The following is a 26,279-nucleotide window of genomic DNA, read 5'->3' on the forward strand; positions in this document are numbered from 1 at the left end:
AGGCTGACAGCCTTTCCTTGAACATCTCTTGTTCCCTCAGCTGCACATCAGCTCTGCCCTGACAAGTGTCCCCATTGTGCAACATTCTTGTCATGTCACTGTTCTGCGGTGGGTGCCCTGGCTCAGCCTCTGTGCTGTGCCACTCAACGTTCCTGCATCATTCCAGCTGGGTCTCGGCATGCATCCTCCACTTCTGTTGTGGGTAGAGATATTGCTTTCATTCACATGGTCCTAAAGACCAGCTGCTGACATCGTGTCCCTCTTCCGCTTGTGCAGGCGATCAGAGGCTGTGGGTGCCCTAACTGTCAGGGGCAAGGTTGTATATGGAGGAAAGGAAGCGCAATGGGTAACCTAAATTCCCATATGCTTGGCCAGTGGGCTGGGCTGGGGCCAGTTATCACTCTTGTAGGTTTTTAGAGATGGGATGCTGAAGTATAAGGGCTTTGTATTGCATTGGAAGTTGAGATGTGGGGTCTTAAATGCTTGGGAATGATAGAGTTTTATTGTTGGGGTAGACAGTAAAGAAGAATATGGCAGGCACTTCCAGTTATACACAATGTATTTATTTATTGATAGATTATGTAACAATAATGAGATAATGCAGGTTCAAATCCTTTAAGATCTCTTAAAAAGTTCCTGTATCACTGCAATGAAAAAAAAATTCAAGTGTAAGAGTGTTGATTATGTACCATGCAAATAAACTTTTAATTACGGTCTTGTGGAGTGGGTTTCTTAACTGCAGCATTCATGGGTTTAGGGACTGACATATTTCCAGTTGTACAGGGTTTTTTTTAGTGCCATTTTGAGGTTTGAGATAAAACACTAAACAGAGCTCAAAGCTGGAAAGGGTAATAAATATTTCATGTTGGTATTAAATGTACATGGAATGTCATGGTTGCCTTCTTGGAGGTGGAGCAGTGGGAACAGAATAGCAATGGCTTTTGAAGGGTTGGCAGCTGTCCTGAGGCCAAAAGGGGTCCATCTGTGTAAATTTTGGATGTTCTCGCTAGCTTCCAGCTAAAGCAGATGTAGGGCTGAGGCTGAAGACTGCTATTTAAATCCTAAAAGGAGCTGTCAGGACAAATCTGAGCTCTCAGGTTCTGTCATGGCTTCCCAGCAGTCGAGATTGTGATGAGGCCTTTTTGTAAATGGAACAATGTTTCCATATATATAGATTAGCTGTAAGAAAATAATTCTTCACTATGCGGGTGGTGAGACAGTGGCACAGGTTGCCCAGAGAAGCTGTGGTTGCCCCATCCCTGTTCAATGAGAGGCTGGATGGAGTTTTGAGCAACTTGGTCCAGTGGAAGGTGCTCTTGGCCATGGCAGTGTGTTTGGAACTGTATGATCTTAATGTCCTTTCCAACCCGAACCATTCTATGATTCTATATATGAGGCAAAAAATTTTGTAATACAACAGAAGTCCCTACTTCAAAATACTCTGTAGCATGCTATTTTTTCTTGTAGAGGGTTATTAATCTACAGCTAGAACCTAGCACACCAACATGGCTTGTATTATGTTTTGGTTTGGTTTTTTTTTAGCTTACTGCAGTGTCTATACTGGAAGAACAGAGCTGCTCATTCTCTCTTCACTAGTAAGTAAAATGACGAAGAATTTGAAGACTGAGCAGCTTTTTACATGAGGCCACCACAAGCCATCTTCAAAATGGTTGGTGATGCTGCTGCTTGCACTTGCTGAGGCAAGGTAATCTTGGGTTGGATTTTTTCAAAGGCTATTTACATGGCTTGTGGCAGAGCAAGTACATTTTCTGTTCTTGGTTTATGCAATGTAGAGCTCATGTTTTCCCCTGCTCCAGCATGGATCTTCTCCATAGGCTGCCCCGCAGTCCTTGAAGAAAACATCTGCTCCACCGTGGTGTCTCCGGGGGAATGTGCTCAGGCAGCCACAGCTCTTCCTCTTACCTCTCCAACCTGGGTGCTCACAGGGCTCATTTCTCACACATTTTTTCCTTATGCAGTTTCCCCCTTCTCAAACCTGCCACCACCAGTGCTGGTGACGGGCTCAGCCATGCCTTGCAGTGGGGCTGCTGTGGAAACTGTTGGAACTGGCTGTGTTGAGCGCGGGGCAGCCATGCCCTCCCCTCACAGCCTCCCACCAATGCCTGGGCGCAGGCACCCAGTACACCAAGTGTTGAGAGTGTTGGCATCCTCCAAAATTGCTTCTCTAGCTTCTTCACCCTCTCCTGTATATGCTCGTGACACTGACATGGTTGGGTGTCTGGGGACACAGAGGTAAGGCTGGAGGCGTTGCAGTAGGTAAAAAGGGGAATGGCCCCTGGGGGAGGAGCACTGACAGGGTGCATGGCAGTGCAGCGAATGGCTGGGGTTCCATTACTGTGCTCCAATAAATATGAGGAAATGAATGCTGTCTTTCCACTTCCACCAGCTGAAAATATTTAAACATGGCTTTTTGCTTTAACTGCAGCTATAATTAAGTGAATTAAACTGAGGGTTTGATTCATAATTGGCACTTCTGTTACCACAAAGTACAGCCATTCTCTTTTCAAATACATTAAGTCATAAGAAACTGCTTTATACCAGCTAAAGCTTCATAATACATTTGCGTGTTATTGGAAGCATAATTCACGTGCAGAGTGTTATTAAAGCCTTACCAGTTTCTAGTTTTAATCTTTGTACATTGATTTAACTGCTTTCTTATTCTTTATGTGACATTTTCATAATAATTAAACGTGAATGTGTCCTTACAGTCTGTCCCTGGAATTCCTGTGGTGTGCAGGAAAGGCAGCAATAGTCCTGTTGGTCTTCAATGCTGTAATGAGATTGTGCCCATGAATTAGATCTTCCTGGCCAGAATTGCTCTGTATAGATCAAACGGATGTTATTGTTAGCTAATGGCAATGTGGTATATTATAGGCTGTGCTATGAATGCTAATAATGTCATTTTTTTCACAGGTATTAAAAGTTTCTCATTTTGTACTGTGCCTCTCTGACATGCAGTTGTCTTCTGTTGCTAAATCTAAACAGCTTTATTGTTAGCATAGGAAAAGACCTGGATTACTAGAGATTGCATTTAGATGTGTAAAATCTCTATCTTGCTATTTCCTATATGATTATTTTATGCTTGTTTCTATTCAAGATTATAAGAATGTTGGATGGGACTTTTAGCTAAGCTACTGACTAGTAGCAAAACAAGTTGATAACAAGTCTAAAAGTAAACTTCAGTTATAACTGGTGAATACTGCACTATCTGATTTTGTTTTTTAATGTTAGGTGTTGACAGAGAGGGTCTGTCAGATATGACACAGAATCTGAGGTGCCTTCTTGGATGGCAGCTGGAGGCTAGGCAGGCACCAAGAGCACCTTAAATGGCACCATGTGCCTATGTATGGGCAACTGAATGTTCCTATAATGTTCCAAATGTAACCGTAACACGTTTTTACCAATGATGTGTTTATTACAATATTTTTGTAAGAAGGTAGAGCTGTGATAAAGATGCTTCTGATAGAAATTTGGTTAAGGTTTTATTTTTATTTTTAATTATATAAAGTTTGGCATTTTGGATTTTATTTATTCTCTTTATTTTTTAAAATACATGTGCCTATTTTTATCTACAGGTAAGTAAATATGTAAATGAATCACACTTTCTACCTTTTCTTCCCAAGTCACTGGGCAATATAAGTTTTCATGCATATTTCTTCCTTCCCTGCATTGTAGGGGAAGTTGGGTGTTGGGATTTAGTCCAGGTCTTCAAAGATTCTGAATCCTGCTTTGCTTATTGAAAGATCTGTGATTCCCTATCATGAAATACCAGCTTAGAGAGAATGTAATGTATTTTGCAGATGATGCCAGACATTAAAGTAAAAACATAAATAAAGCTTCTTAAAATTATTCCAGTAACTAATAATTCATAAAAGCAAGGCAGCACATATCTTTTTAATATCTCCAGATGAAGGTTTGACAGATTTATTTAACATAATAAATAAAATATGAAACACATTTTTGTGGATTAATTTAAGAATAACTTTGTTAACAAAAATAGCTTTTAAAGTTTGTAATTTACCTTGGAAGTTGTCTTGGTCTTAAAGTTGTTCTGTGAAAACATTCCAGGTAAGATACATTGATGTTTATGTTGGATTAGTGGCACATATTGTAATAAAATATTTGATCATTGTAACACCAGCTACTTTCAACCTGTAACAAAAAGTAAATTTTTAAAACATATCTTGAATCTTGAGCAATGAGCTAGTATTTAATTGCTAGATTTCAATGCATAATGCAGTAGGCAGAAGGATGTTACCAGCATGAATTTAGTAATAAAAGAGGAAGTTTTGAAGTACTTTGTTTTTTTTATGTCCTCTCTCCAGATGAAGAAGACCTTACAATAACCTCAACCATTTTACCTGTGACAGTAGCAAGCTATGGCTATTTTATCATAAAATCCGCACTTCAGTGGACACACTTCAATAGCACGCATCATATGATTCAGTTGGGTCAAAATACCAAACTCCCATAAAACGTTGTCCCTTGGTCTTCATTAGCCATAATTGTTGCTGTCTGTTAAACTTTTGGATAAATATTGTACATCTTCCTTTTGTTATAAAATTGAAGGATAAAAATTACTCTAAGTACAAGCAATTTTAAGCTCACGTTAGAGAGAGAATATTACTTCTGACAGATTGCTGTGTAGTCTTATGCACTCTTGGATCTCAAAAGTACAAGGTCAAAAATATTGCTGCTGATGGCCTATCTAATTTAATAGAAATATTGCCAAAAGAAACGATAATCACATTTTGACACTTGTCCTGGGAGTGTCATCAAGAGCCTCCATAAAATGCAACACGTCAGAAACAGCAGGCAAAAAGGCCTAAATGTAGTGCTCATTCAATACTTCCATAGGGTAGAGATAATTTTACAGGGCTAAGTTTTGTGAGCAGGGCACTAATGTGAAAAATAAGTATCAGCCCTTTGACAACTTTTGCTATGGGTTACAGGTCTTCTTTTTGTTCGGTTTTGTTTGCACCAAACAAAAAAAACCCACCCAAAAAAAACAAGCGATCGGGGTGGCTGAGGAGGCTTTCCACTGTCAACAGAAACTAGAGCTAGAGGGAACCTCAAACACAAAGGCTGCATTTGATACTGCTTTTCCTGCATCAGCAGAAAGCCTCAGTGAAGAAAGAATTCAGCACTGCATCAACTTGTAACAACTCCAAGCAGGGTGATGAGAGCAGGATATCAAGTTAAGGTGGAAACTGTATGAAAAAAATGAAGGACTCTGTCTAGAACACAAGAAACTGAACCATTAGGAATGCATCCAGCTCAAGCCATGCAGGTGACATAGATCTAGAATGTTTACCAAGTATATTTCCAGATTCGATACACCTATGGGCCTTTGTGATGGTTTAGAGAGCTCGTATGATCAAAACGTATGTGAAAGAGCCGGGGAAGTCACAAGACCAGTACCATCCTTTAGTGCCTTCAGTGTTGCTGTAGCATGGCTTATACTTAACAATACTTATAAGAGGTAAAGATGCCTAGGAAGGAGGGCTAGGAGCAGCACCGAGGCAAAGCCCATTAAGCAGAGCTTATAGTGCTTTGATGAGCATAGAAGGTGAGGAGTTAAAATAAAAAGGAGTTGCTGGCCATGTTTTTTGCTGCATAATAAGTTTGTCAATACACGTTAGGGCATCAGATTATGGTGAAGCTAGTGCTGCAGGCAGCCAAATGACTACAACCTTTGCTAGGTGCACACTAATGCCATAAGGTGAAGGTAAGGCACTTTCCCAGCAGGTCATTGCTGGGGCAGATGCATTGCACATGCTGCCCAGACTACAGCGTAGACAGCTTTTTGGAACAGAAGAAAATCTTCCAACGTGCTTCAGTATGCCTTTTTGGCACTTGTGAAGTATGTTTTGCTACAATGCATTCTTTGAAGAGGAAGCGGGGGGAGAAAAGAAAGGTATTTCCAGGACATTTAAGAGGTGACAAAAGTTAGGAGCTATGTGTGGGTATGTAGAATACATGATAGGATGATGATATGTCCACAACCTGGTTATGTATTAATAGACTGCAGGCCAAACAGGTGGAAAAATATATTAAAAACGTGACAATACTTCCCAAAAGGGAGGAGATAGCAATTAGCATGGAGCCTAAATAGATGAGTGGATTCTGCAAAGGAAATGAGCTTAGATTCCTCAATGCTCCCTTTTCTCCAAAATGATCTAGCTTACTTTTACAAGTGTGAAACTTTGTTTCCAGAGCACAGTCGATGGAGCATATTTTTTCTTTAGCTCACAGTACATAAAGACATCTTGCTCTAGCTGAAGTATTTGCTGGAAATCAAGGGTGAATTCTTTGATTAGCATGCTGACGGGGAGATAACTGCTCTGTATCTTATCTTTTTCCTTTTGCTAGGGTTTGGCTGTTTCTTGTTTATTTTGGAGTTCCAATGAGAGACATCTCCATACTTCAAACAGAATTTAGTTGTGCTAAAACCTCAAATCAGTAAACTCTGTAGCAAAAAGAAAGCTATGGATTTTTTTCAATATTTGTTTTTCATATTTTCCAACAACTGAGCGGGGAACAATCCCTACCTAACAAGTATTTTGATAGAAAATGCTGTTTAGGGAATAGACTTAAAAACCTGCTTACTCTTTTGGAGGGAAAAGTTGATCACATGTTATTGAACACTCTAAACAGCTTCTGTTCTGTTCAGGTTTTTTAGAAGAGTAGAACTGTTTCCTGTCTCTAAAGCATTAAGTTTCGTTAAAGAGAAGATAACTGATTCTAAACGCGGGGGAGAGTGCATAATGCCATGTGTGTAATCACATCCCCTACCACGCACCAGCCTCTGGGAAAATCGAACGGTACAATGGGCTGTTAAAAACTACACTGAGAGCAATGGGTGGGGGAACTTTAAAGCACTGGGATACGCACTTACCAAAGGCCACCTGGTTGGTCAACACCAGAGGATCTGCCAACAGGGCCGGCCCAGCCCAGTCAGAACTTTTACATATTGTAGAGGGGGACAAAGTTCCCGTGGTGCATATGAAGAATTTGCTGGGGGAGACAGTCTGGGTTATTCCTGCTTCAGGTAAAGGCAAACCCACTCGTGGGATTGCTTTTGCTCAGGGACCTGAATATACTTGGTGGGTAATGCGGGAAGATGGGGAAGTGTGGAGACAGTGTTCTCACAGGAGAATGGATAATTGGTACATAAACTCTGAATAATCCTGAAAGATACAGCAAGGCCGTGAGAGGCCCAAGGAAGCTTAAGCAAGCAAGATAAGAAGCTGGAATTCACTGAGGTAATGAGAACTGCGGACTGTTGGCAAGCTTTCGAGGTCAAGTTCTCACACCTGTCCTTAACCAATTATATGCTAGTTGCAAAGGGTCTTCAAGACATGTATCCAATCATAATATGCCAAATCACTGTAAGTGCATGTAAGAAATAGTATTTAAGGGGTTAAGGCTTTGTAATAAAGGGCTTTATGTCTGATCATATTGATCTCTGACTGAGTCCATATATTTTCTGCGGCAGGGAAGTCCGATGTATACCTCAAGGGGATTTGATTTCAGGGGAAAACAGCCAATGAACCTAATTGTATGCTGTTGCCTGCTGTGTAATACCTTTATAGCCCATCAACTAGATGTCTTCAGGTCACCAGTGACTAGCCCTGACTTCCCTCCAACCATCATTCCAGCAGAGAATGAACTTTGATAGAATCGGATGAGTTCCGCAGTAAAGGAACGACCAGCATCAGCAGGCAACGATCCAATACTGCACACAGCCTTTCCTGCCCTGAAAGATTGTTACAAGAGATGGAACCTGCCATCATGGACCGAATGGACTCGGCAGCATTATAGGGATTGGTCCATGCACTAAGAAAATGATCTCTTTCTCTTGGTCTGTGTGTATATGGATGTATATATGTGGGAGAGTGATAGTATATTGAAAATGGGGGATCTGAGCATGACATGAATGGTATGGAATAAGGGGTGGATAATGTCCTGGGTTTAGCAGTAGCAGTCATTTTTCTCCTTTGTGGTAGCTGGTGCAGCGCTGTGTTTTGGCTTCCAGCCTGGGAACAGTGCTGGTGATACCGATGTTTTCGGTTGTTGCTAAGTGATGTTTACCCTGACCAAGGACTTTGTGAGGCTCATGCTCTGCCAGGGAGGAGGGGAAGCCATGAGGAAGCAGAGACGGGGTGCCTCACCCAGGCTAGCCAAAGAGGTATTCCATACCACAGCACGTCATGTCCAGGGTGGGGGGTAACTGGCAGTTACCCGAAAGGACAGGAGGGGCTTCTGGGTCAGACTCGTTTGTTGGCCGGTGGTATCATATTCTCTTCCCTTGTTATTTTCCCTTATCATTGTTGTCGTTGGTGGTAGCGGTGGTGATTTGTGTCGTACATTGGTTGCTGGACTGTTCTTGTCTCAACCCATGGGAGTTGCACTCGTTCGATCCTCCTCCCCATCCCTCACGGGAGTGGGGAAGGGGAGAGCCCTGGGGTGGGGGCCTTGATTGCTCTCAGCCCGGCACCACTCACTGGGAGTGAGTGAACAAGCTGTCGGGCTAGGGTTTAAACCACGACAGTGATACACTGTTAGAAGAAAACTGTGTTGCCTACTTTAGCTGCATAAACTTTGATAGCAGCCTGGAAGCTGCTGGGGCTTTTTTTTTTCCTTTTTTTTTTTTTTTTAAATCAAATAAGATTTAATAATATTGCATCAGATCATCAATTTTGATTTCTTGCCCTTAGCAGTGCCTACTGTTCTATAATCAGGTTATTCAGAGAATGAAGGACTACCCTTCTATAAATATGCTTATCTAAGTCTCATGGAGGGAAAGGATGCTTTTTGAGAGAAGAGGGGCAGATTTCCTGTCAATTGTTTTACTTTTTGGCAAGCTGTAACCTCCTTCCCTGAAAGAGGAGATTATAATATCCTTGAAATGCACACATTGACATAGCTACAACAACTGTAATTACTGCACATAACAAAAAAACCCTGCAAACATTTTGTGTCCGGTTTCTTTAACTGCAGTTGGAAGATTTTTTTTTACATGATCCATCTTAAATTTACTCATCTTTAGCAGAAATTTTCCCTGTATGCTAGCTGGAGAAGAACATAATTTTCTTACCATGTTTCATTTTCAAACACATCAGTTACAACCGTTTCTAAGCACTAGTCATATTAACTAACTTAAGGAAAAAGAAATACCTTCTCTTGAGTTTCAGTTGGGGTCCTAGTTACTGGGCAAGGTGGATCAGACTGGTATGGACTATAACTGAAAGCTTGTATGCACAGAGTAAGCTGCACTATCTCCAGTCTGGTCGGGTGTAACTAGTGCTTAGACATTTACCTAATATTTTAAGGAGTAAGTGATTATAGTTTCAATGTAGTTTGTTGGCTTACTGATTAGTTCCTCTGTAGGTATCAATAGGAATTTCACGCAAGTATTTGCATGCAGTTTAATGATCCACAGTAAATATTAATCATGTACAAACTTTAATGGCAACACTATTGAGTTCTCTTTTGTCCATGAGAAAGCTGTTTATTCCAGGTATCTTATGTTTATTTTCTAATTATTCATTTTCTTTCAGTTTCTTACAACAGGCAGCAGAAGTAGGACCTATAGTCCATATAATCCAAATTTTTGTCAAAGCATGTGAGGAGCACTCTCTATATAAGAATTAGACTATCAGAATATAGTTTTTTTCTTGCTTTTCTCAATTATTTTTGAAAATAATAAAAGCCAGTAAACATACGGAAAGACGCTTAGGAACTTAGGGTGCACTACACATAGCATCAATTAAATTCATGACAAGATCACTTCCTGTTTAGAAAAGCTTGCTCTGCCAACAATGGAAAAGACATAGACATCCTGGCTTTATTTTCAGCACTGAAATCTTCTGCATTTCATCCTCAATATTCAGCAGTGTGTTTACACTAAAGCTTTATCAGGATCTGTATTACTGAAAGCCTGTTCCAGAGAGAAGCTCTCAACACATTGCAGTAGAAACTTACATGTAGCTTAATTGCATAAATATAGGCAAAACTCAAGGCATCTACATGCTGCAGCAGGGGTAGCTTAAAATAACGTATTCACACATTGCTTGGTTCTGGTAATAACTGATAACTATTAATGCATAACACAGCAAAGCAAGGATATATATTTATATCCATCCCCTCTCTACAGAGAACTGAAAAATGTTCTTTCAAAATGTTCTACTGCAGTGTATGAGACTTGACTAGACATTGGCATGATGAGATAAACTATTAATTGGGGTTTTAGTACACTAGAATCTAGCAATCCTAGTATCTGGGATTCAGTGACTAGGGAGCCATTAAAAGTTATCTTTCCTGAAGAACTTGAAAATGACGTGTCCTTTCCACTTTCTTTCCTTTAAGCCTTTTCTGAATAACCTGTTTACATTTTGGAATCTCCTTGTTTTCCTCTGTCCAGTCTCCCAGGTTAAATGCCTTGCCTCCATCTATTTCTCTAGCCAGATGAGAGCTTCTGTGCATCTAAGCATGTTTGAGGCTGTGTTAACTCGTGCTTTTTCTCCCTCTACAACACTCTGCTTGCATTCAGAAGGCAAGTACAGTCAGGGAAGCACTGGGAATTTACTGCTTGAAAAGTTTGCAGTGTGGGTCATGCTTACAAAAAAAAACAAAACCACCAAAGTTTCGTGTGGATTCTCACAGGTTCTGGGATCATCCCACTTTCCAGCTGTGTGGGTTCCAACCTTACGCATTAAGTGATTGGAGAGGTGAAGACAGTCTTAAAATTAGAAGAGATACAAACTGGTTGTATCTCTGAACTTTATGTTCTGCATTGCATAGAATGAGTCCCTTTGTTATTGCCCTACACTGTTTATGGTCCAGTTCCCTCAGACTATCTCTGCATTTCCAGAAGTAGGAATAAATTATCATGATAGAGAAACATCAGAAGGATACAACTGAGGGCCATGCCTGCTGTGTATGGTCTTTAGGATGAGGAAGGGTAAAGGAAAAGTTAAAAAAGAGGCTAAGAATTTAATCTCCCTGGTCTGCCAAAATAGGCTGAAATACTATTCATTTTCCATTTATTTTTCACATGTTTTTGGAGATTGTTGATCCAGTCCTGAGCCTGCAGTTTGACACAACTGGGAATGTGCTAATTTACAAACTGAAAGCACTTGTGATTTTTTGCTGGTATTTAATATACATGTATTCAACTCCTCCTTTGTGGTTACCAAAAATATCAAGCTTTATTCATATTTCCTTTTTGGTAGAGAAGGCGAAAGAGTAGAGGATGACATGTTTTTAGTATTTAGTAAGCATTTAGTATTTTAATACTGTATAAGCTGCATAATGAATGTCACTCAGATCATCTTGATAGAGCTGTAGCTCTCAGTGAGTGAGGCAATTACTAAATGAGGGCATAGAAATATTCTTGAATCAAGACTCTGCAATAAGCTGTCATATTTATAGGTACTAGAGAGAATATATTTCATAATAAAATATAATTTATTATATTTATGCAGATTTGGAAATTGCTGAACAGCTGGGCAATCAAGTTACAGGGCTGGGTACGTGGATATCTGTTTGTGCTTTATCTCCTGCAGGAGAAGGATTCCTACGCCATCCGTTTGCAGAGCTGGGTTCTACCTGTTGGAGAACATGATGGCCTTCCCCTAGGTATTCCCATCAAGCATCTGTTCAGCAGTCACCCTGAAAACCCAGCTCTGAAATGCTACTGCACCGCTTACCACTTTTTTCCTTTCTACAAATATTTCTTACCCCTGGATTCTTTGAGTGCTGAGTTTTAAGCCTTTCTGAAGAGTGGGACATGGAGGAGATTTTTTTCTTGGCTTCAATTTGTTTTCCCAGAATACTTGACTCTTACTGACAGTCATTGTCTTCCATTCTTTCATCCCACTGGTAGGCTTTCTTTGCCTCCGGATAGTCTTTAAATCAAAGAGCCTAATCTTCTGATGTGCTGATCTCCTACCATTCCACTTGAATTCAGCTGGCATTGTGAGTGCTCAGCACTACTGAAAATTAGCCTCCAAGTGTGTAACTGGTAGCATGTGTTCTTTGTTAGCACTGATTCTGGCTCACTTGTGCTGATCTGCTGCTTTAGTAGCTTTGAACTACATCACAATTCTTTTCCTACTGGAGTTATGATTGTATGGAAAAAGCTTTCTCTTGTGAGAGAGAAAGGGAAAGTGTTTACTGGGTTTGAGTTTCTATTTGTTTTACCCTTCCTTTCCTGTTACCCTCTAAGTTAGTGACCTGAAAGGTAAAGTGTTACACAGAAGCAGCAAAATACTGTGTTTTAAATAATATATTTATGATTCAGTGAGTGTCTCTGCCACTAGTGTTTGTCCAGGTTTACTGAATTTGAATTCAGAGGACTAGTTGAGGCTGAAATTTTTGTCTTGTATTTTCCTAACACAGTTTTCCTAACACATGTCCCCTTAGCCAGGTAAGCACCACATACAACCTGTAACCTAAGGCTGACCAGGACACTTTCTAAATCATATAGTCTTAAATGTTATAGTCTTAACTGCTTATATGAACAAAGATCCATGAGATTCTGCAGCGGACTGGCCTAAAATGTCAAGACAATCTCTGCAGTTCTGAAGTCACATAGTGAGGTTAATAAGCTGAAAACTCTCTAGACCTAAGCTTCCCAAGCTAGATGTGCAAGATTCACAGGAAAGCTACCAGCTTGCTTTGAGAAATCTCTTCTTTGCCATTTAAGACACTGAACTTATGCCTCTAACCAAGCTGGTAGCTGGAGGTAGCCAAAGGCGCTGGCTGCAGTTACCTGTGCTTGTTCCTAGATGCCAGCATATCTCAGAAAGCTGGAAATTCAATGCAGTGACAAGTGCTAAGGGATACAAAGGGATCCTACCAAACGTCCAAAGACGATGTTGATGAGAGCAGAAGGGTATGCAAGCATTACAATTTTACAAGGATTTTTTGAAAACTGTGGATTCAGCATGCAGAAGAACATTAATGGATACAGCTTACCACAACATCCTTCTGGGCTGTGCAAGAGATGCCCTGAACTTGATCCAGGATGGACCAACTTGTTGGCCTCTGAAAAGATCTTTTTAATACAGCACCAAGCCAGGTGTCCAGCAAATTATTTCCTTTGGAGCAGCCTGTACACCCAATGGTAGAATTGGCATGGCAAAAATTCTCCCTCATCTGTTCTTTTGGGTAAATCAGCAATTAAGAACACAAAAGGCAAGAATACAGAAGAGCATTACTAGCCTTCCTAAGGTCCTTTTGAGCTCATGAGGTATGCCAGCTAAACATGTATGTCTGCCTGCCTATCTCAGCTATCTTCCCTGGTAATCCAGCACCGATATTTCTGTAGGAGTTCACTGTTTTGGCATGCTACATAACTGCAGTATTTCAACCACATAGCACAGAGGATGTAAACTAATGGTATTTTCCATTCTTTCAATAAGATGTTACTGAAACTGGAAGAGCACAGTGAAATGATTGTGAAATGGCAGTGGAGCGATGTCTGTAGCTATACAAAAGAGATGGTGGTGTGCACAATAGCTGTACTGATTGCCTGCTTAGCATACCCTAGTATAATTCATCTTGACAACAACTTTGTCCTACAAGGAAGGCAGGTTAAATGATGTTGCAAACACGGCTCAGAGAGAGAGATGGCACTGTAGTCCTCTAGCTGTGACTGCCAGTGAGGAGAAACTGTGCATGCAGAAGCTGGGGAAAAAGCAACCTTTAATTGCCATCTTATCCTTTGTATTTACCTATTTTGGTGGAGAGTGGTGCCTTCTAACTGAACCCAGGCAATTTCAAAATATAATCAAACCAGCATGGACTTAAGTGAATACATAAAAGGTGGGTTGAGATTTCTACACCATAGAAACATATTCGAAAAAAAAAAAGCTCAATTTCTGCCCCCTCTTAATCCCCCAACACATCCTTTTTTTTGCACTAGATGGGCTTTATATTGTAGTGTCATATGGTCAGTGATTATTTATTGAAAGAAAAAGTACAGAACACTCAAGTCACAATCTAAAAATCAAGCCATCAAGTACAGTGCTTGGGCTATTTCTTGTCCTCCATAACTGTTGTGGTAATGATAAAAAACACCCAATGTCATTAATATGCTATAAAACCAATTAATTAAGCTTCCCCAGGAAAAAAACCTCTGTGTCTTTTGCCTCCCGCATCTTTCCCTTTTGCAGTTAAGTTGTCAGCCCTGCAGATATAGAGACGGTTTGTATGGAAGAATCTGGGGGAGATTCTCTTATGTAGCAGATACAATTATCAGGGAGAGTGAAAAAATTCTCTAATTTTTTCATTTACATTTTGTCTACTGAATGGACCAAAATAACGCGAGTTAGGGACTAGTTTGGTGTATCACTGACTCCACAGTGATTTTCTGTGTGCGGCTTTGTGGTCAGGAGCAACATTCAGCTCTGCAAGTGCAGCCCCAGATGTGCCAGCCCTGCCTAGTACCTGACCCTTCCTTTCTGTGGCACAAACTGGGTAGGCTTGTTTTATCTGTCCTAAATGACTCATAGAGGACATATTCTTCTTATGCTGTTGAATATATTTCATAATAAAATATAATTTATTATATTTATGCAGATTTGGAAATTGCTGAACAGCTGGGCAATCAAATTCTTCCAACATCCTGTTATATTTCCAGAGCGGCATCTGAGGGAGGCAGCCTTGCTACCTACAGCAAAGTTGTCTTTGCTAAACTTGGGCAGTTTCTAAACTTGAATTTGAACTGAGTTTCTCACAGTTTCTATAGGAAAGTGGTCAGATGTTGGCATCATTTGCCAGTTTGATTATCCAAATTAGATTCCCATTGTCCACCTTGGTTGTGTCTACTTTAAAGTTAAATGTGAAATGAGATACTGAATGGAGTCCCAGCAGTAAGCAATAAATAGTGACAGATTTTAACTATGTGCCTCTAACAGGATGGAAAGAGAGAGCCAGAGAAGCAAAAGAGACTTGACTGGAGGAAATGAGCTGTTTGTGCCAAATCCTCAGATTAGCTCTAACTGGAACTGGCAGATGATAGATGGCACAGAATGAAGGCCTAGAGCCACAGAGATAGTTAGATGTTTGACTGTGGCTGTAGTAAAGGAGTTACATGCCTAAATACCATTGAGAAGCTGGTCCTTAAAATGCTTTAATGTGTGCAGCTGTTGTAGAATTTGTAAACCTACCATAGTTACTAAAGAAGTGAACAGGTAGGACACGGCAAATACCTTGGATTTGGCAAAACAGCTGCAGAACAGAAGCTCTGTCCAAGCTTCAGTCACAGCTGCCTTCTGATTAGCCAGGAAAGGGTGGGGTGGTTGCTTTACTGCTAAATGCTTAACAAGCAGCTTGATCTCTATGGCTGATAGAGATTTAACTCAGGTGAGAGAATTGCTTTCTAAATGGGCAGCTTTTCATTCAGGGTTTGCACTAAGGAAAGTAAGTTGAGAGTTCATCTGATGTTGGGGAGGCATGGAAGAAGTAGGATGTGGTCTTTAAGGTCGGTTTTACAAATGAAGCTGTATTGTTGGGGTGTTATTGCTAGTGTTTTTTGTTCTCAGAGCATTTTGTGTGCAGTGCTGGGTTTCTAATACTAGCACCTTTCAGGATGGGTTTTTTCTCTAAGGCTTCATGATCTTTTTGTCTCATGCCTCATGATCTCTGCATGCTCAGGATAGTGAATGCATGCTGTATTTATTTCTGGTTTTGAAATGATTTTTTTTTTTTCCTTCATAGTTGTTATAAATCCGTTCTCTGTTTTAAACTATTGAACTAACGTGGACTTTGAAGTATTATGAGGATTAGTTCAAATATTTGTAGAGTGCTTGCTTTGAGGATGTAGAATGCTATTTAAGTGCTAAGACTTAAATATGGGCTGTGAAGAAAATGCTGCTGATAGATTCTGGAGAGGCAGCATGTTAGGTAACACTGGGCTTCTTATTTAAAAGTAAAATGAAGGTCGTGGAAAACTCTTCAAAAGAATGAACAGTAGGGAACTTCTTAATGACTTTATAGAAAATAATATGCCTCTGTTTTATGGATACTTAAAAACCTTTAGGGCTCAATATGGATTAGTACACTTGCACAGAATATGTAAGAGATTGTGATGGGAACAGCAATCAAAGCCTGTCTTTTGACCTGAGACTATCTCCTGTGTCAGTACTGATGTCAGAAGTAACTGACATGTAATAGTGTTTTATTGTTTTAAATTCCGATCCATCTATTCAAAGCAGATAGAACAAATAAATAAAGCCTTTACTATATGCATTGCAGCCCAGTGGACAAGGAAATACTAATGGGCAGGCCTTAAATGGAAAGGTTATTGTTTTTCCTCTGAATGAAATACAGTTCTGTAGAAATCTATACATAGATATGGAAAGGTTAAGGCATTCTGCTATGTGTATTGTCAAGGGTTTGGAAAAAAATAACAATTTATTCCAGTTTTCTTCAGGGGGAATAGAAGTATATAGATTTTGGTGTTGCATTTTGTGCAGCAGGCATAAAACCTATCCTGCAATTTTCCTTCCATTAATAATTATAATGGAAACTTAACACTATATGTGAATAAGGATTGATGTGTTTCTAGTTTTTCGTCTTTAAACTGTGACCATTTCAAAGTCTGCCTGAAAAATAGTATTGATGATTCTTTTACAGAATGTGCAATAAACCTCTGAGATGTTTCTTCTGTTAGATTTTTATGCAGACATGCTTTGGAAGGTTAAAACCTTGAAGAAAGAAATGTCTTTTTCTGATCTGAGTGGTTGGTTTGTTAGCTTTTCTCCCCCAGGAAACGGCAATATTTCAGACTAACCCAAAATTAGTTTGTGTTCCCTAAGAAAACTGCAAAATCATTTATTTGAATAGCTCTAGTCTTAATGTGTATCCTCTGTTATAGTGTGTTCTTGGTAAGACTGTACCCCTCTGATGTTCTGGCACATTTTCAAGCAACCTAATGATAGCTTATATCAGTTTGATTCTCTGATTTATTATCTCAGCATAAAGATGGAAACAAATCTATTTTCTATTTGTATCAGCATGAAGCTTTGTTTCGCATAAAAGTATTTTACTACACTTCACCTGACATAGAATCATAGAATAATCCTTGTAACACTTTCTGAGTAGGATGCTGTAAGATTTCTCTAAAAGAGGGAAAAATATGATCTCAGAGGGACCAGCACTTCTAAAGAGAGTGAAAGGTCAATGAACAGCTCTTTAGGATTTCTGTTGTCTTTACCTTTCCCAAGAGTTTTCACAAACGAGTTTTGGTAGAATACAGTTGTCAGCACTGTAAAACACTGAATGCCCATACCTTGCAAAAAAATGTGATGTTATAGGGCAGGAGTTGTCAATAACAAGATGTATTTTCTACTCTGAAGGGCTTCTTAAATCATGAAATGGAGTGATAAATCCAAATTTTGGAGTCAATGCAGGCCAAGACATAATTTAAGCACTATTTTAATTGATTACCTAGAGAAACAGATGCATCATGTGAGAGTGCACAGGATTTGGAGATCTTGTAACTGAGGCAAGGGTGTTGCTGTGTGAAAATATCCAGGGTTGGCTGGCACTAGGCAGAGAGCATTATATTGGCTAGCAAAGCCAGGTATCAAAATAAGGAGAACTATGTACAGCATGTATTTATTTTGTACTTGGTAAGCTAGTCTTTGATCTTTATGAGATGATGAATGTTCTTCCTACAAATTGGGGCTTTGGACTCTTTCTTAGTATCACTGTAAGGTTTCAGTTTCAAGTTAGCACAGATGATCCAGGTTTCTGTGCGTAGCATCTGGTAGGTAGGTGCTCCCTTTATGAGGCTTTGGCAAGGGGTGTCTGGAAAAGGTGGTTAACTTTTCTAAGTCCTTTTTTTTTTGTACTGTCAAGAAACTCATTCAGAAACTGGTTGAAACAGACTGCTCCATGGTCTGGAACAATGACAAGACAGCATCACTCTGGGAGGTGGGCAACAGTGCAATTTTTTGGGTTTGCCTGTGTCTTGCCTGGCATTGATAACCTTAGGATCTCAATGCTTCCCAAACATTGTGACTTGTATGCAACATGAGTTGCTTTGTCAGCTGGAGCCAACAATAAAAGCTCCTACTGGGAGCACTTGGAGGAGGAGAGCACTAGCCAAGCTCCACTGATGAATGTAGGTGACTTTTACACACATCCTAGTTTAGCTTTTCAGAGTAAAGCAGGCAAGCCTTAAACTTGCTTGATAATTCAAAAAAGACTGCAGAAAACCCTGACCACCTTAATATGGTACAAAGAAGAATAGTAGGTACGAAGAGGGTGTGAATTCTAATTTCTTCAGTTAATTTGCTTATTCCAATGAAAGCCATTGTGATTTACTTCCCAGTATGGTGTTGCATGATGACCAATAGACGACATTGTGCTGTTAAATAGCTGCACGTGAATTTTAGCATCTGGATTCACATTAGTATGTTTAGGTAATTACTTAGTCCTGTATGCAGTCATATCCCAGTTTGTAGACTCACTTGTACAAATGTTTATGTTCTGGTACATGTAAGAAGAAATAATGCATCGCAATTGGTATGGTGGAGACCCTGGAGAGTTGTAACAAAAGAGATGTTTAATGGCAGGGCTGAGAAAGAATTTCACAATAAAACAGCTTATGTCTCCTGTACAGGGAATAGTCACAACCATGTGCCGGACTTGGCTTGATCTGACACTGAGAGACTTTATCATAAAGGATGATGTTACATGTGTACAGCCATACGGAGTTGTTTTTAACCCCGAGTATTGAAGTACTCTTTAAACTGCTTTGGTGATGCATGGCCCTAAGTTAAAAAGAAGGCATTAAGGTAAAAGTCAAATCAAGTTAGCAATAGCTTTTTATAGACTTCAGAGATGATCAGTCTTCAACTCCAGATGTTTAGCAGAAAGTGCTGGTACGGTCTTGGGGACTTTGCGGGGACACTGAGCGCTTGTCATCCCATGCAGACAGACCTGGTCAGGCTGTACTTTGGGCGGGTCACAGAAGTGACAACTGCAGTAGTGAAAACTAGTGACATTCGGTGTTCTGCTGGCTGCTGTAGAGCTGGGTGAGGGTGCCTTTTTGGATGGTTTTTGCGACATATGAACATTATTTTGCATTTGTATTCTTATGTTACCTGTGGCCAGCAAAAGCAGGGACTCCTCACCAACAGATGAGGGGAGTGTCTTCTTTGGTCTCCACTGATATCTTTGCCACACAGTGGCCAAGTTCAGCATGTGAGATGGAGGATGCCTCCACTGAAGAATACCTTAAAGCAAGGGTTGCTTTTGTGTGCTCTTTGAAGGTTTGAATAATCTTCAGCTGAGGAGGAAATTGAACAAAGGTCTCTTATTCCCTAACAGATGGTCCGTAACTGTCTATTATGCAGGAAGTAGGCAGCAATACCTCTCCTTCCCATGCTTTTAATGAAACAGATTTTTATGAGAAAAGTTGTAAGTATTTACTCTTGGCAGAAGGATGTTGGATTTGGAGTAGTGGCGAGATGTTCTGTAACTACAGAAAGTGTTTGTATGAGATCTTCAAAGATGTGGTTTATGAAGCTTTTAAGCTGAAGGCATTATTTCAGTCCTGGGGAGGGAGGACTCATTTAGGAAGTACGATGGAAGCACACTGACTCCTGCTATAATCATTGTCGCTTTCCACCTTCGTTCTGGAGACTAACATCAGCCAATTCAAGGCTGCTTGACCTCTTGAAACAGCAGAAAAAACATGTAAATGATACAAAATATTACTACAAAATTCAGTAGTAAGAGAAGAGGAAGTGCCAGAATTCAATATGAGGCTTTGGTTTCAGGTAGGAGTCACTTGGTTACTGAGGAGCACATGAGCTGTAATAAGTGAAGGCAGTCGTATTTCCAAAGAAATAAATTCAGTTGAACACTTTCCTATGAGGTTATGAGTGTTAAGCTGGTGGAAGGGAATTCTGGGTGTAATTAGCATGTTAAGCATATGTGACCATTTACTCTTTTCCTACAGGGACTATGCTGTAGATGGAGTCCATCCAGCATAGCTCAGGCTTGTTTGTTTTGCTTTTATCAGTTTGTAATAGTCATTTAAGAGCACACAGATTCAAAGAGCAATCACATGGAGGGTCTGTGGCAAGCAGTGGGAAGACACAGATCACAAATCTGAGAATGCTCATCAATGACAGTCTCTTTCTGATCTCTTTTGTAAGAGGATAAGAATCCTCAATTGATTTCAAGTTTCACTCACCAGGGTATGTGAGAGACAGTGATGGGGAAAACGGAGACAGGATTCTTCTCAGAAAACCTTTCCCAGGGAAGATGACAAAAAGATAATTAGTTCCAGGGAGCAACCATTCCAGTGAAGTAATTAACTCTCCTCCAAGGGATTACTTCTATGTATGTCAGGAATTGCTGCCACACCACCATGGGTGGTGGTAGGTATCAAGTCCAAATGACATGATAGATCAACTTCAGGGAATTTTGAAAAATTAAACGGAAAACATATGGAGACTATATGGAAGGCCTCTTGGTGTTGAGCAGCCAGACTAGAGTAATAGGAAGAGGGGTGGTACCCTCCTTCCTGCTCATCTTGCATCATGTTTGCCTAGTCACAGCAACAGTATTGCCATGTTTTGTATCCTACCAACTCTGCAGAGGAGGTCATCCTTTAAAAATGGAAGGATCCAGTTTGAAGCATGACTGACCATTGAAGGCTTACTTGAGCATGTCCATTTTTTAATATAGCTTATTTCCTAATGACTGTGAATACTTCAGTGGACAACATCAGCCATTTCAAGATGTTAACAGAAGTGGGGAATTCAGATAGACAAGCCCATTCCATTATTTCAAGAAATAATGGAATGAAACTGGCTCTTGGTCTATGTTCAGTGTGCTGCTGGTATTTGCTCTGGGATGAGTGAGGTCTATTTTTCCTTTATTCCTTTTTCTCTTGAGACTGATTTCAAAGTAAGACAAGACAGCCCTAGGTGATCCTGCCCACCTCAGTGTGTCCCACACTTTCTGCTTTATGATCTTCTAGATATATGATATAACCTGGTCCATACTACTGAATGCCTATTTTTTATTATTTTGTTTTGTTTTTTAGGTGTTTTTTTGGTTTTTTTTTTTGGTTTTTTTTTTTTTGGGGGGGGGGGGGGGGGGGAGGGTGTGTTCTTCTTAAAAAGAAATCAGTAGGGCCACAGGTCATATAGGAATAGAAATATTAAGTCTGATTTAATTAATATCATCCTCTAGATCTGTGGAACTATCTGAAAATATAAAAATTCATAGCGTTTGGATAAATTGGGCTGAGTTCACAGCATCTATGCTACAGAATGCTGCACTTGAGGGTAATAGCAAAGAAAGCAGAGCAGCAAGATTACAAAGGACATGTTAGAAAGCTCTGACTCAGAAGTAATTCAGTCTTCTCACCTGAGCATCTCTGCTAAGTACAAGTTATGAATTGCACTGTTGTAGTTCTGAATGGTATTTAAGAACTGCAGTGAGCTGTTTTACGCAGCCAGATGCCATGAAGGGCAAGGGAGGTCAGTGTATGTGCTTGGATACTTCTTGAGTTTGTCACTTTAAAAGTGCACATGCTCTGAATACTACAGTATGCATGCTCCTAAGCAAAAGTCTTCAGTGGGAATTGGAGGGCTTGATACTAACAAGTTTATTCTCCAGTGTTATTTTGTTTCACTGCCCTTTGCTGAAACCTGAACCAAAATGTACTGCTTTTTTCTCCCTGGCAGTGGTTTGCCTCTGAAGTCGCAGGAGGAAGACCACAGCTGTAGGAATTTGGGTTAGAACACTTTGCTTTGGAGGTCATTAATTCCAGATTTCAGTATTGTTCTTTTGCTCTGTTATTGCTACAGTGTTGAATGACTAAAAAGTCTGGTTATTATACTTTCAGGAAGATGTCTTCTCTCCTACTTCCCAACACAAATCTACATGTTCGCTATTTAAGTTCTTCATCAGGTAACTCTGCCATTAAAATCAGTGAGACAAATATAAAACAATTTTGAAGTTTAATGTGAAGAAATTGAAGCATATTCAGTCACAGAAAAGCAGCTAATTATATGAGGTTTTTATATACGTACACCCACAGAACACATATGTATGTACCCACACTGGTGGCTAATTATGCTGGAGGTTATCTAATAAGCTCAACTGTTTTAGATCCTGCTTTACTTCTGGATTTCAATGTCCTTATAGGAATATCTGAGATGAAATTTGCTAATCCAGCCTGAAGAAAGAAACCCTTCTAGCTTGTCATAACATGCACCTAGTAATATTTCTGTGATTCTCATCTGCATTTCAAATTTCAAGATCTTTTTCATTTAAGAAGACAAAAGGTTTATAGCATCTTTTCTCCCATAGTTCTCTTGTTGTTTGTGGAACAACATTGCTTGCAGTGTTGTGTAAATGCAGAGGTCAAGCTTTCAGAGCTTTGTTAAGTGTATCTGCCATGTATTGTGTTGTACCTCATAGCCATAGCAGCCTGCTAAGCCTCTGGTCAGGTGTTCCTGAATTATGCCCCAAGTATTTCATACAGATCAAAAAGTTGTTATAATGCCATTTTATTTTTATTGTAGATTTTTTTTTTCTTAGCTCTTTTCAGATGATAGATGGGATTCTAGCTGTGTGTTTCTGTTGTAACTGTGCTTGTGTCAGTGTTTCTTTCTTGTTCTCTTAAAACCGTACATGAACATTTTATTTTGTATGATGCTGAGTCTTGTGAGGCAGATCATCGTCTTGGTCATGTTGTTGTGATGCCATTATAATCTTAATAGTAAAATGTCTTCTGCTTACTTTTGAAAGTGGATAAGGAGACACTAATATTATCCAGCAATGCTGTCTAGTAACAGCCAACTAGAACTGAGAATAACTGACATTTAGGCCAGTGGTTTTTTTTCTTTAATTTACACTGTCCCAGTGATTTAACAGTTGTCAGTATTTTTTTCTGGTTGGATGACTTTCCTCCGTTCTCTTGCATGATGCTGGGAAAATCTTTGTAGCTATTATATCACATTGCCTGATGCCTTCATCTCTGTTTTGCATCCAGTTTTCTTACTGTCTGCTGAGGTCATGTCTTGGTCCTAATCTGAGCATTAAATATGTTTTGCTGTCTTGTATTGTGTGATCTTCTCTTGCATGCAGAATGTAATCTGCTAAATTATTGTGTTCCCTGTACTTGGAACACTGTCCATTATCACAGTGGTCTTCAGAATTCCTACAAGTGCTACCCTGCATTTAGGTTTCCCTCTTATTCTACATTGTATTTTCTATGCATTTTTCCCCCTCTGCATTTTTGTTCTGCGGTTTGTTATATTCGGTAAATTCTCTGCTCTATTCATGGACTTCACTTGGGATGTGAGCTCTGAGCTTCGCTTATTTCTTGGTTAAAAACTTCTGTGGCTATTCTGAGGATTTTTGGAACTTTAAGAAAACATAAACAGTCACTGTGCTGTCCTCACAGCATTTACTCTGTTCTCACCTTCCCTTTGCACGTGCACACATACATTTTTCTTCACTAGTAGTCGCACTCATGCAATCAGGTCCCAGCTCTTGGAGTTGATCTTGCTGAAAATAAATTTGAAGAGGAAAGAGTTTAGATTACTTCAAGCTGTAACAGTGCCACAGTTTGATTGCCTCTATAAAAACCTGTAATGAAGTTGGTTCATCATTAAAGTTGCTAGTCTACTCTGTGACTGGAGAGCTATGTACAGTAAATACTTCTGGATAAAAAAAATTAGGGCTTTTGTTATTTTGGTTTTGCATAGATCTTCCTGCTCTCCTATTCAAGTGTTCAAACTTGGTACATCATACAGCTTGTCTTTCTTCTGTCTTTCCTTTCTTCCCTTCTGTGTTCTTTACATTAACCTCTAAGGGCTTCCCAGCACTTCTTTTGTATCCACAGTCCTAGAACACGACTCTAATCCATACCAGTTAATCCATACCTCAATTAACCTCCTTCCCAATTCTCACTTTGATTTTTGCATGCATACAGGAGCAATTCCTTTCTGAGTCTTTTTGAAAACAGAAAAGAGTTTGCACCATCACTGCTTTCCCTGTGCTGTTGTTTTCCCCCACCAAACACTGTGTAGCAGCAGAGGTCCATGTTTCACTGCTGAGGTTATCGAACAGCATGATACAGCACGATTGCCACCCAAACAGCTGACAGACAGCAGCCATTGCTGCTTTTATTGGTGGTATTGCCTAAGTTCAGGAGTCTTCCCTGTCCTAGAAGTATATTTAAGATGTCTCCCACTGTGAAGGTATCTGCAAGAGCAGAGAGAACAGTTCTGCTCTCTGGGAATGCTGGCAGATGTGCACCCATTATCCCACCTCTGGATGTGCCTGCATCCAAGAGCAGGCTACAGCCAGCTTGATGTTGCGGAGGAAGAGGGTGAGCAATGCAGTTCTCTACTTTTGCTGTTCATCTCTGTAGTTCTTGCTGTAATGACAAGTAGAGCTGGCTTGGATGAGCAGTGTATTTCCAGGTGTTTTTTTTTTGCTTTAAAAAACATCCCTATCTTTCTTTAATGGTTTTATTTATAACTAATTATAGTACTATGTCCAGGAAACAAGAGTCCTGCTTATCTCTGGGTATCAAGGAAATACCAAAGAAGAATATTGCATGGAAACTAGAGTACACTAAGGTCAAAGAAGAATAATCTCTTATTAGGGGTATTTGCTACTGAAGACAAGTGGCTCTCCTGATGATAATATAATTAAGAGCTTTTTGTAGTAACCAACCCTGCCGACTACATACTTAGTAAAACTACTGGCCCTTACTCGAAATGTACTCTGATGTCTGTGAAAGTAGTTGCCAACATTGCTTGAACTGCTTCATGATGTCATGCAGGTAATGAGTTTGCACCCCAGTCAGTACTGTTTTTCAGCCGTGTCTTAACAGTCAGTGACAAGTAACAGGTAAGAGCACAGGCTTGGCGTAGAAGATGGTGAAAGAATTTTGTCTTATGATAGAAATCTGTTCTAGCAGTGCTAGCACAGGTTTTAGAAGCAAACTGCAAATGTGGGCCGAACACTTCAACAAATGTCTCCTGGAAATAAAATATAAATGAATACAGAAAAGATTCAAAGCTTTAAATTCCCATCTGTGTGATGGTGATGTCTGGGTGTTAAAAACCTTGTCTTCATTTTCCCTCTCTCTTTCTCAGGCTCTTCCTGTCAGACTTTGAGTCCTGATCTAGTTTTGTTTTGCCTCTTGAAAGTTTCTTCACCGTTTTTTTTTGTGAACTGTAACATGCAAACAGTAAAGCAGAAATGTTGGTGTTTAGTGTTTGTTTCTTGCTTTCCAGCTGAGATAATTTCCTCTGGCAAGCCATCTCTCCTTGCTGTATTTACTATTTTCTAGCACTTATCTGAATACATTATTATGATACTACAGGGGCAATCTCTAATGCTATTCTAACTTGGCTATGGCCAGTCATCCTTGCTACTGCTTTGTGCTGGTTTGGAAAGGGGGAAGGACGGATGGAAAGCAGGTGTGGGGGGAAGAATCCCAGATCTTTCTCTGCAGCTATTCTCGAGGAGAGACAGAATAGCATTTTAAAACTCCAAAAGCTTTGCTTAAAGCAGATCGACTATCTGAAGTATATTCAAAGCTAAATTCTCCTGCCCCTCCAGTGAGCTTATTTTGGAGAACAGTATTTGTTTTGACTGTGCATAACAAAAGCTTCAAGCAATGCAAATAATGGCTGCCTTCTGAAACCCAGATAGAAATAAACTGGGCACTGTGGAAATGTAAATGTCACTGAAATCTCCAATGGGTTTAAGATACTACTTTGAAAATTCACCAATCTGCTCTCACCTAGGGCTTATGCTTGGGATGTTATGTTACAAGGCAAGAATTTCACTGCAGAAAAACAGTTTTAATTTCTGTTTGTGAAAACAGAATTAAGCACAAATCTGTCAGCTTTTTACAGAGTCCTAATGCCAGTCTATTTAACTGAAAGTCAGTGGCTTCATGCCTTTAATGCAGAGCTGCTGTCCCTCAGAGGAGTTGCTGATGCTTCACTTTGTGGGGTCTAAAAATAGTAACCAGGGGAAAGAAAGAAGGAAATGCTCCCAAAATTCAATAGGGATAATTTCCTGTCTGACTATGATTTAACTGAATTCCACACCCCACTCCCCTCCCATATTACCCCAAGACCTTTAGCCCTGACTGAAACTTTATTGTTACACCCCTTAGATAACAGCAACCACGTGGTTCACAGAAGGAACGTGTGACTGCAAAATGTGATACCCTTCATGATTTT

General features: G+C 39.9%; 1 protein-coding gene across 1 annotated transcript in view; it reads left to right on the forward strand.

Annotated features, from left to right (window-relative positions):
* The first annotated feature begins 15,406 nt into the window (after positions 1 to 15,406).
* Positions 15,407 to 26,279, forward strand: part of ST6GALNAC3 (ST6 N-acetylgalactosaminide alpha-2,6-sialyltransferase 3) — a 251,042-nt gene continuing 240,169 nt past the window's right edge. The window contains exon 1 of the mRNA XM_057416786.1: positions 15,407 to 15,514. The gene's annotated coding sequence lies outside the window, so the exon portion shown is untranslated. The remainder of the gene's footprint in view (positions 15,515 to 26,279) is intronic.

The sequence above is a fragment of the Pezoporus wallicus genome, unplaced genomic scaffold, assembly GCF_028554395.1.
Source record: "Pezoporus wallicus isolate ANWC-B61680 ecotype Strahan unplaced genomic scaffold, APGP_CSIRO_Pwel_v1 contig_5908, whole genome shotgun sequence".
Taxonomy (NCBI): Eukaryota; Metazoa; Chordata; class Aves; order Psittaciformes; family Psittacidae; genus Pezoporus; species Pezoporus wallicus.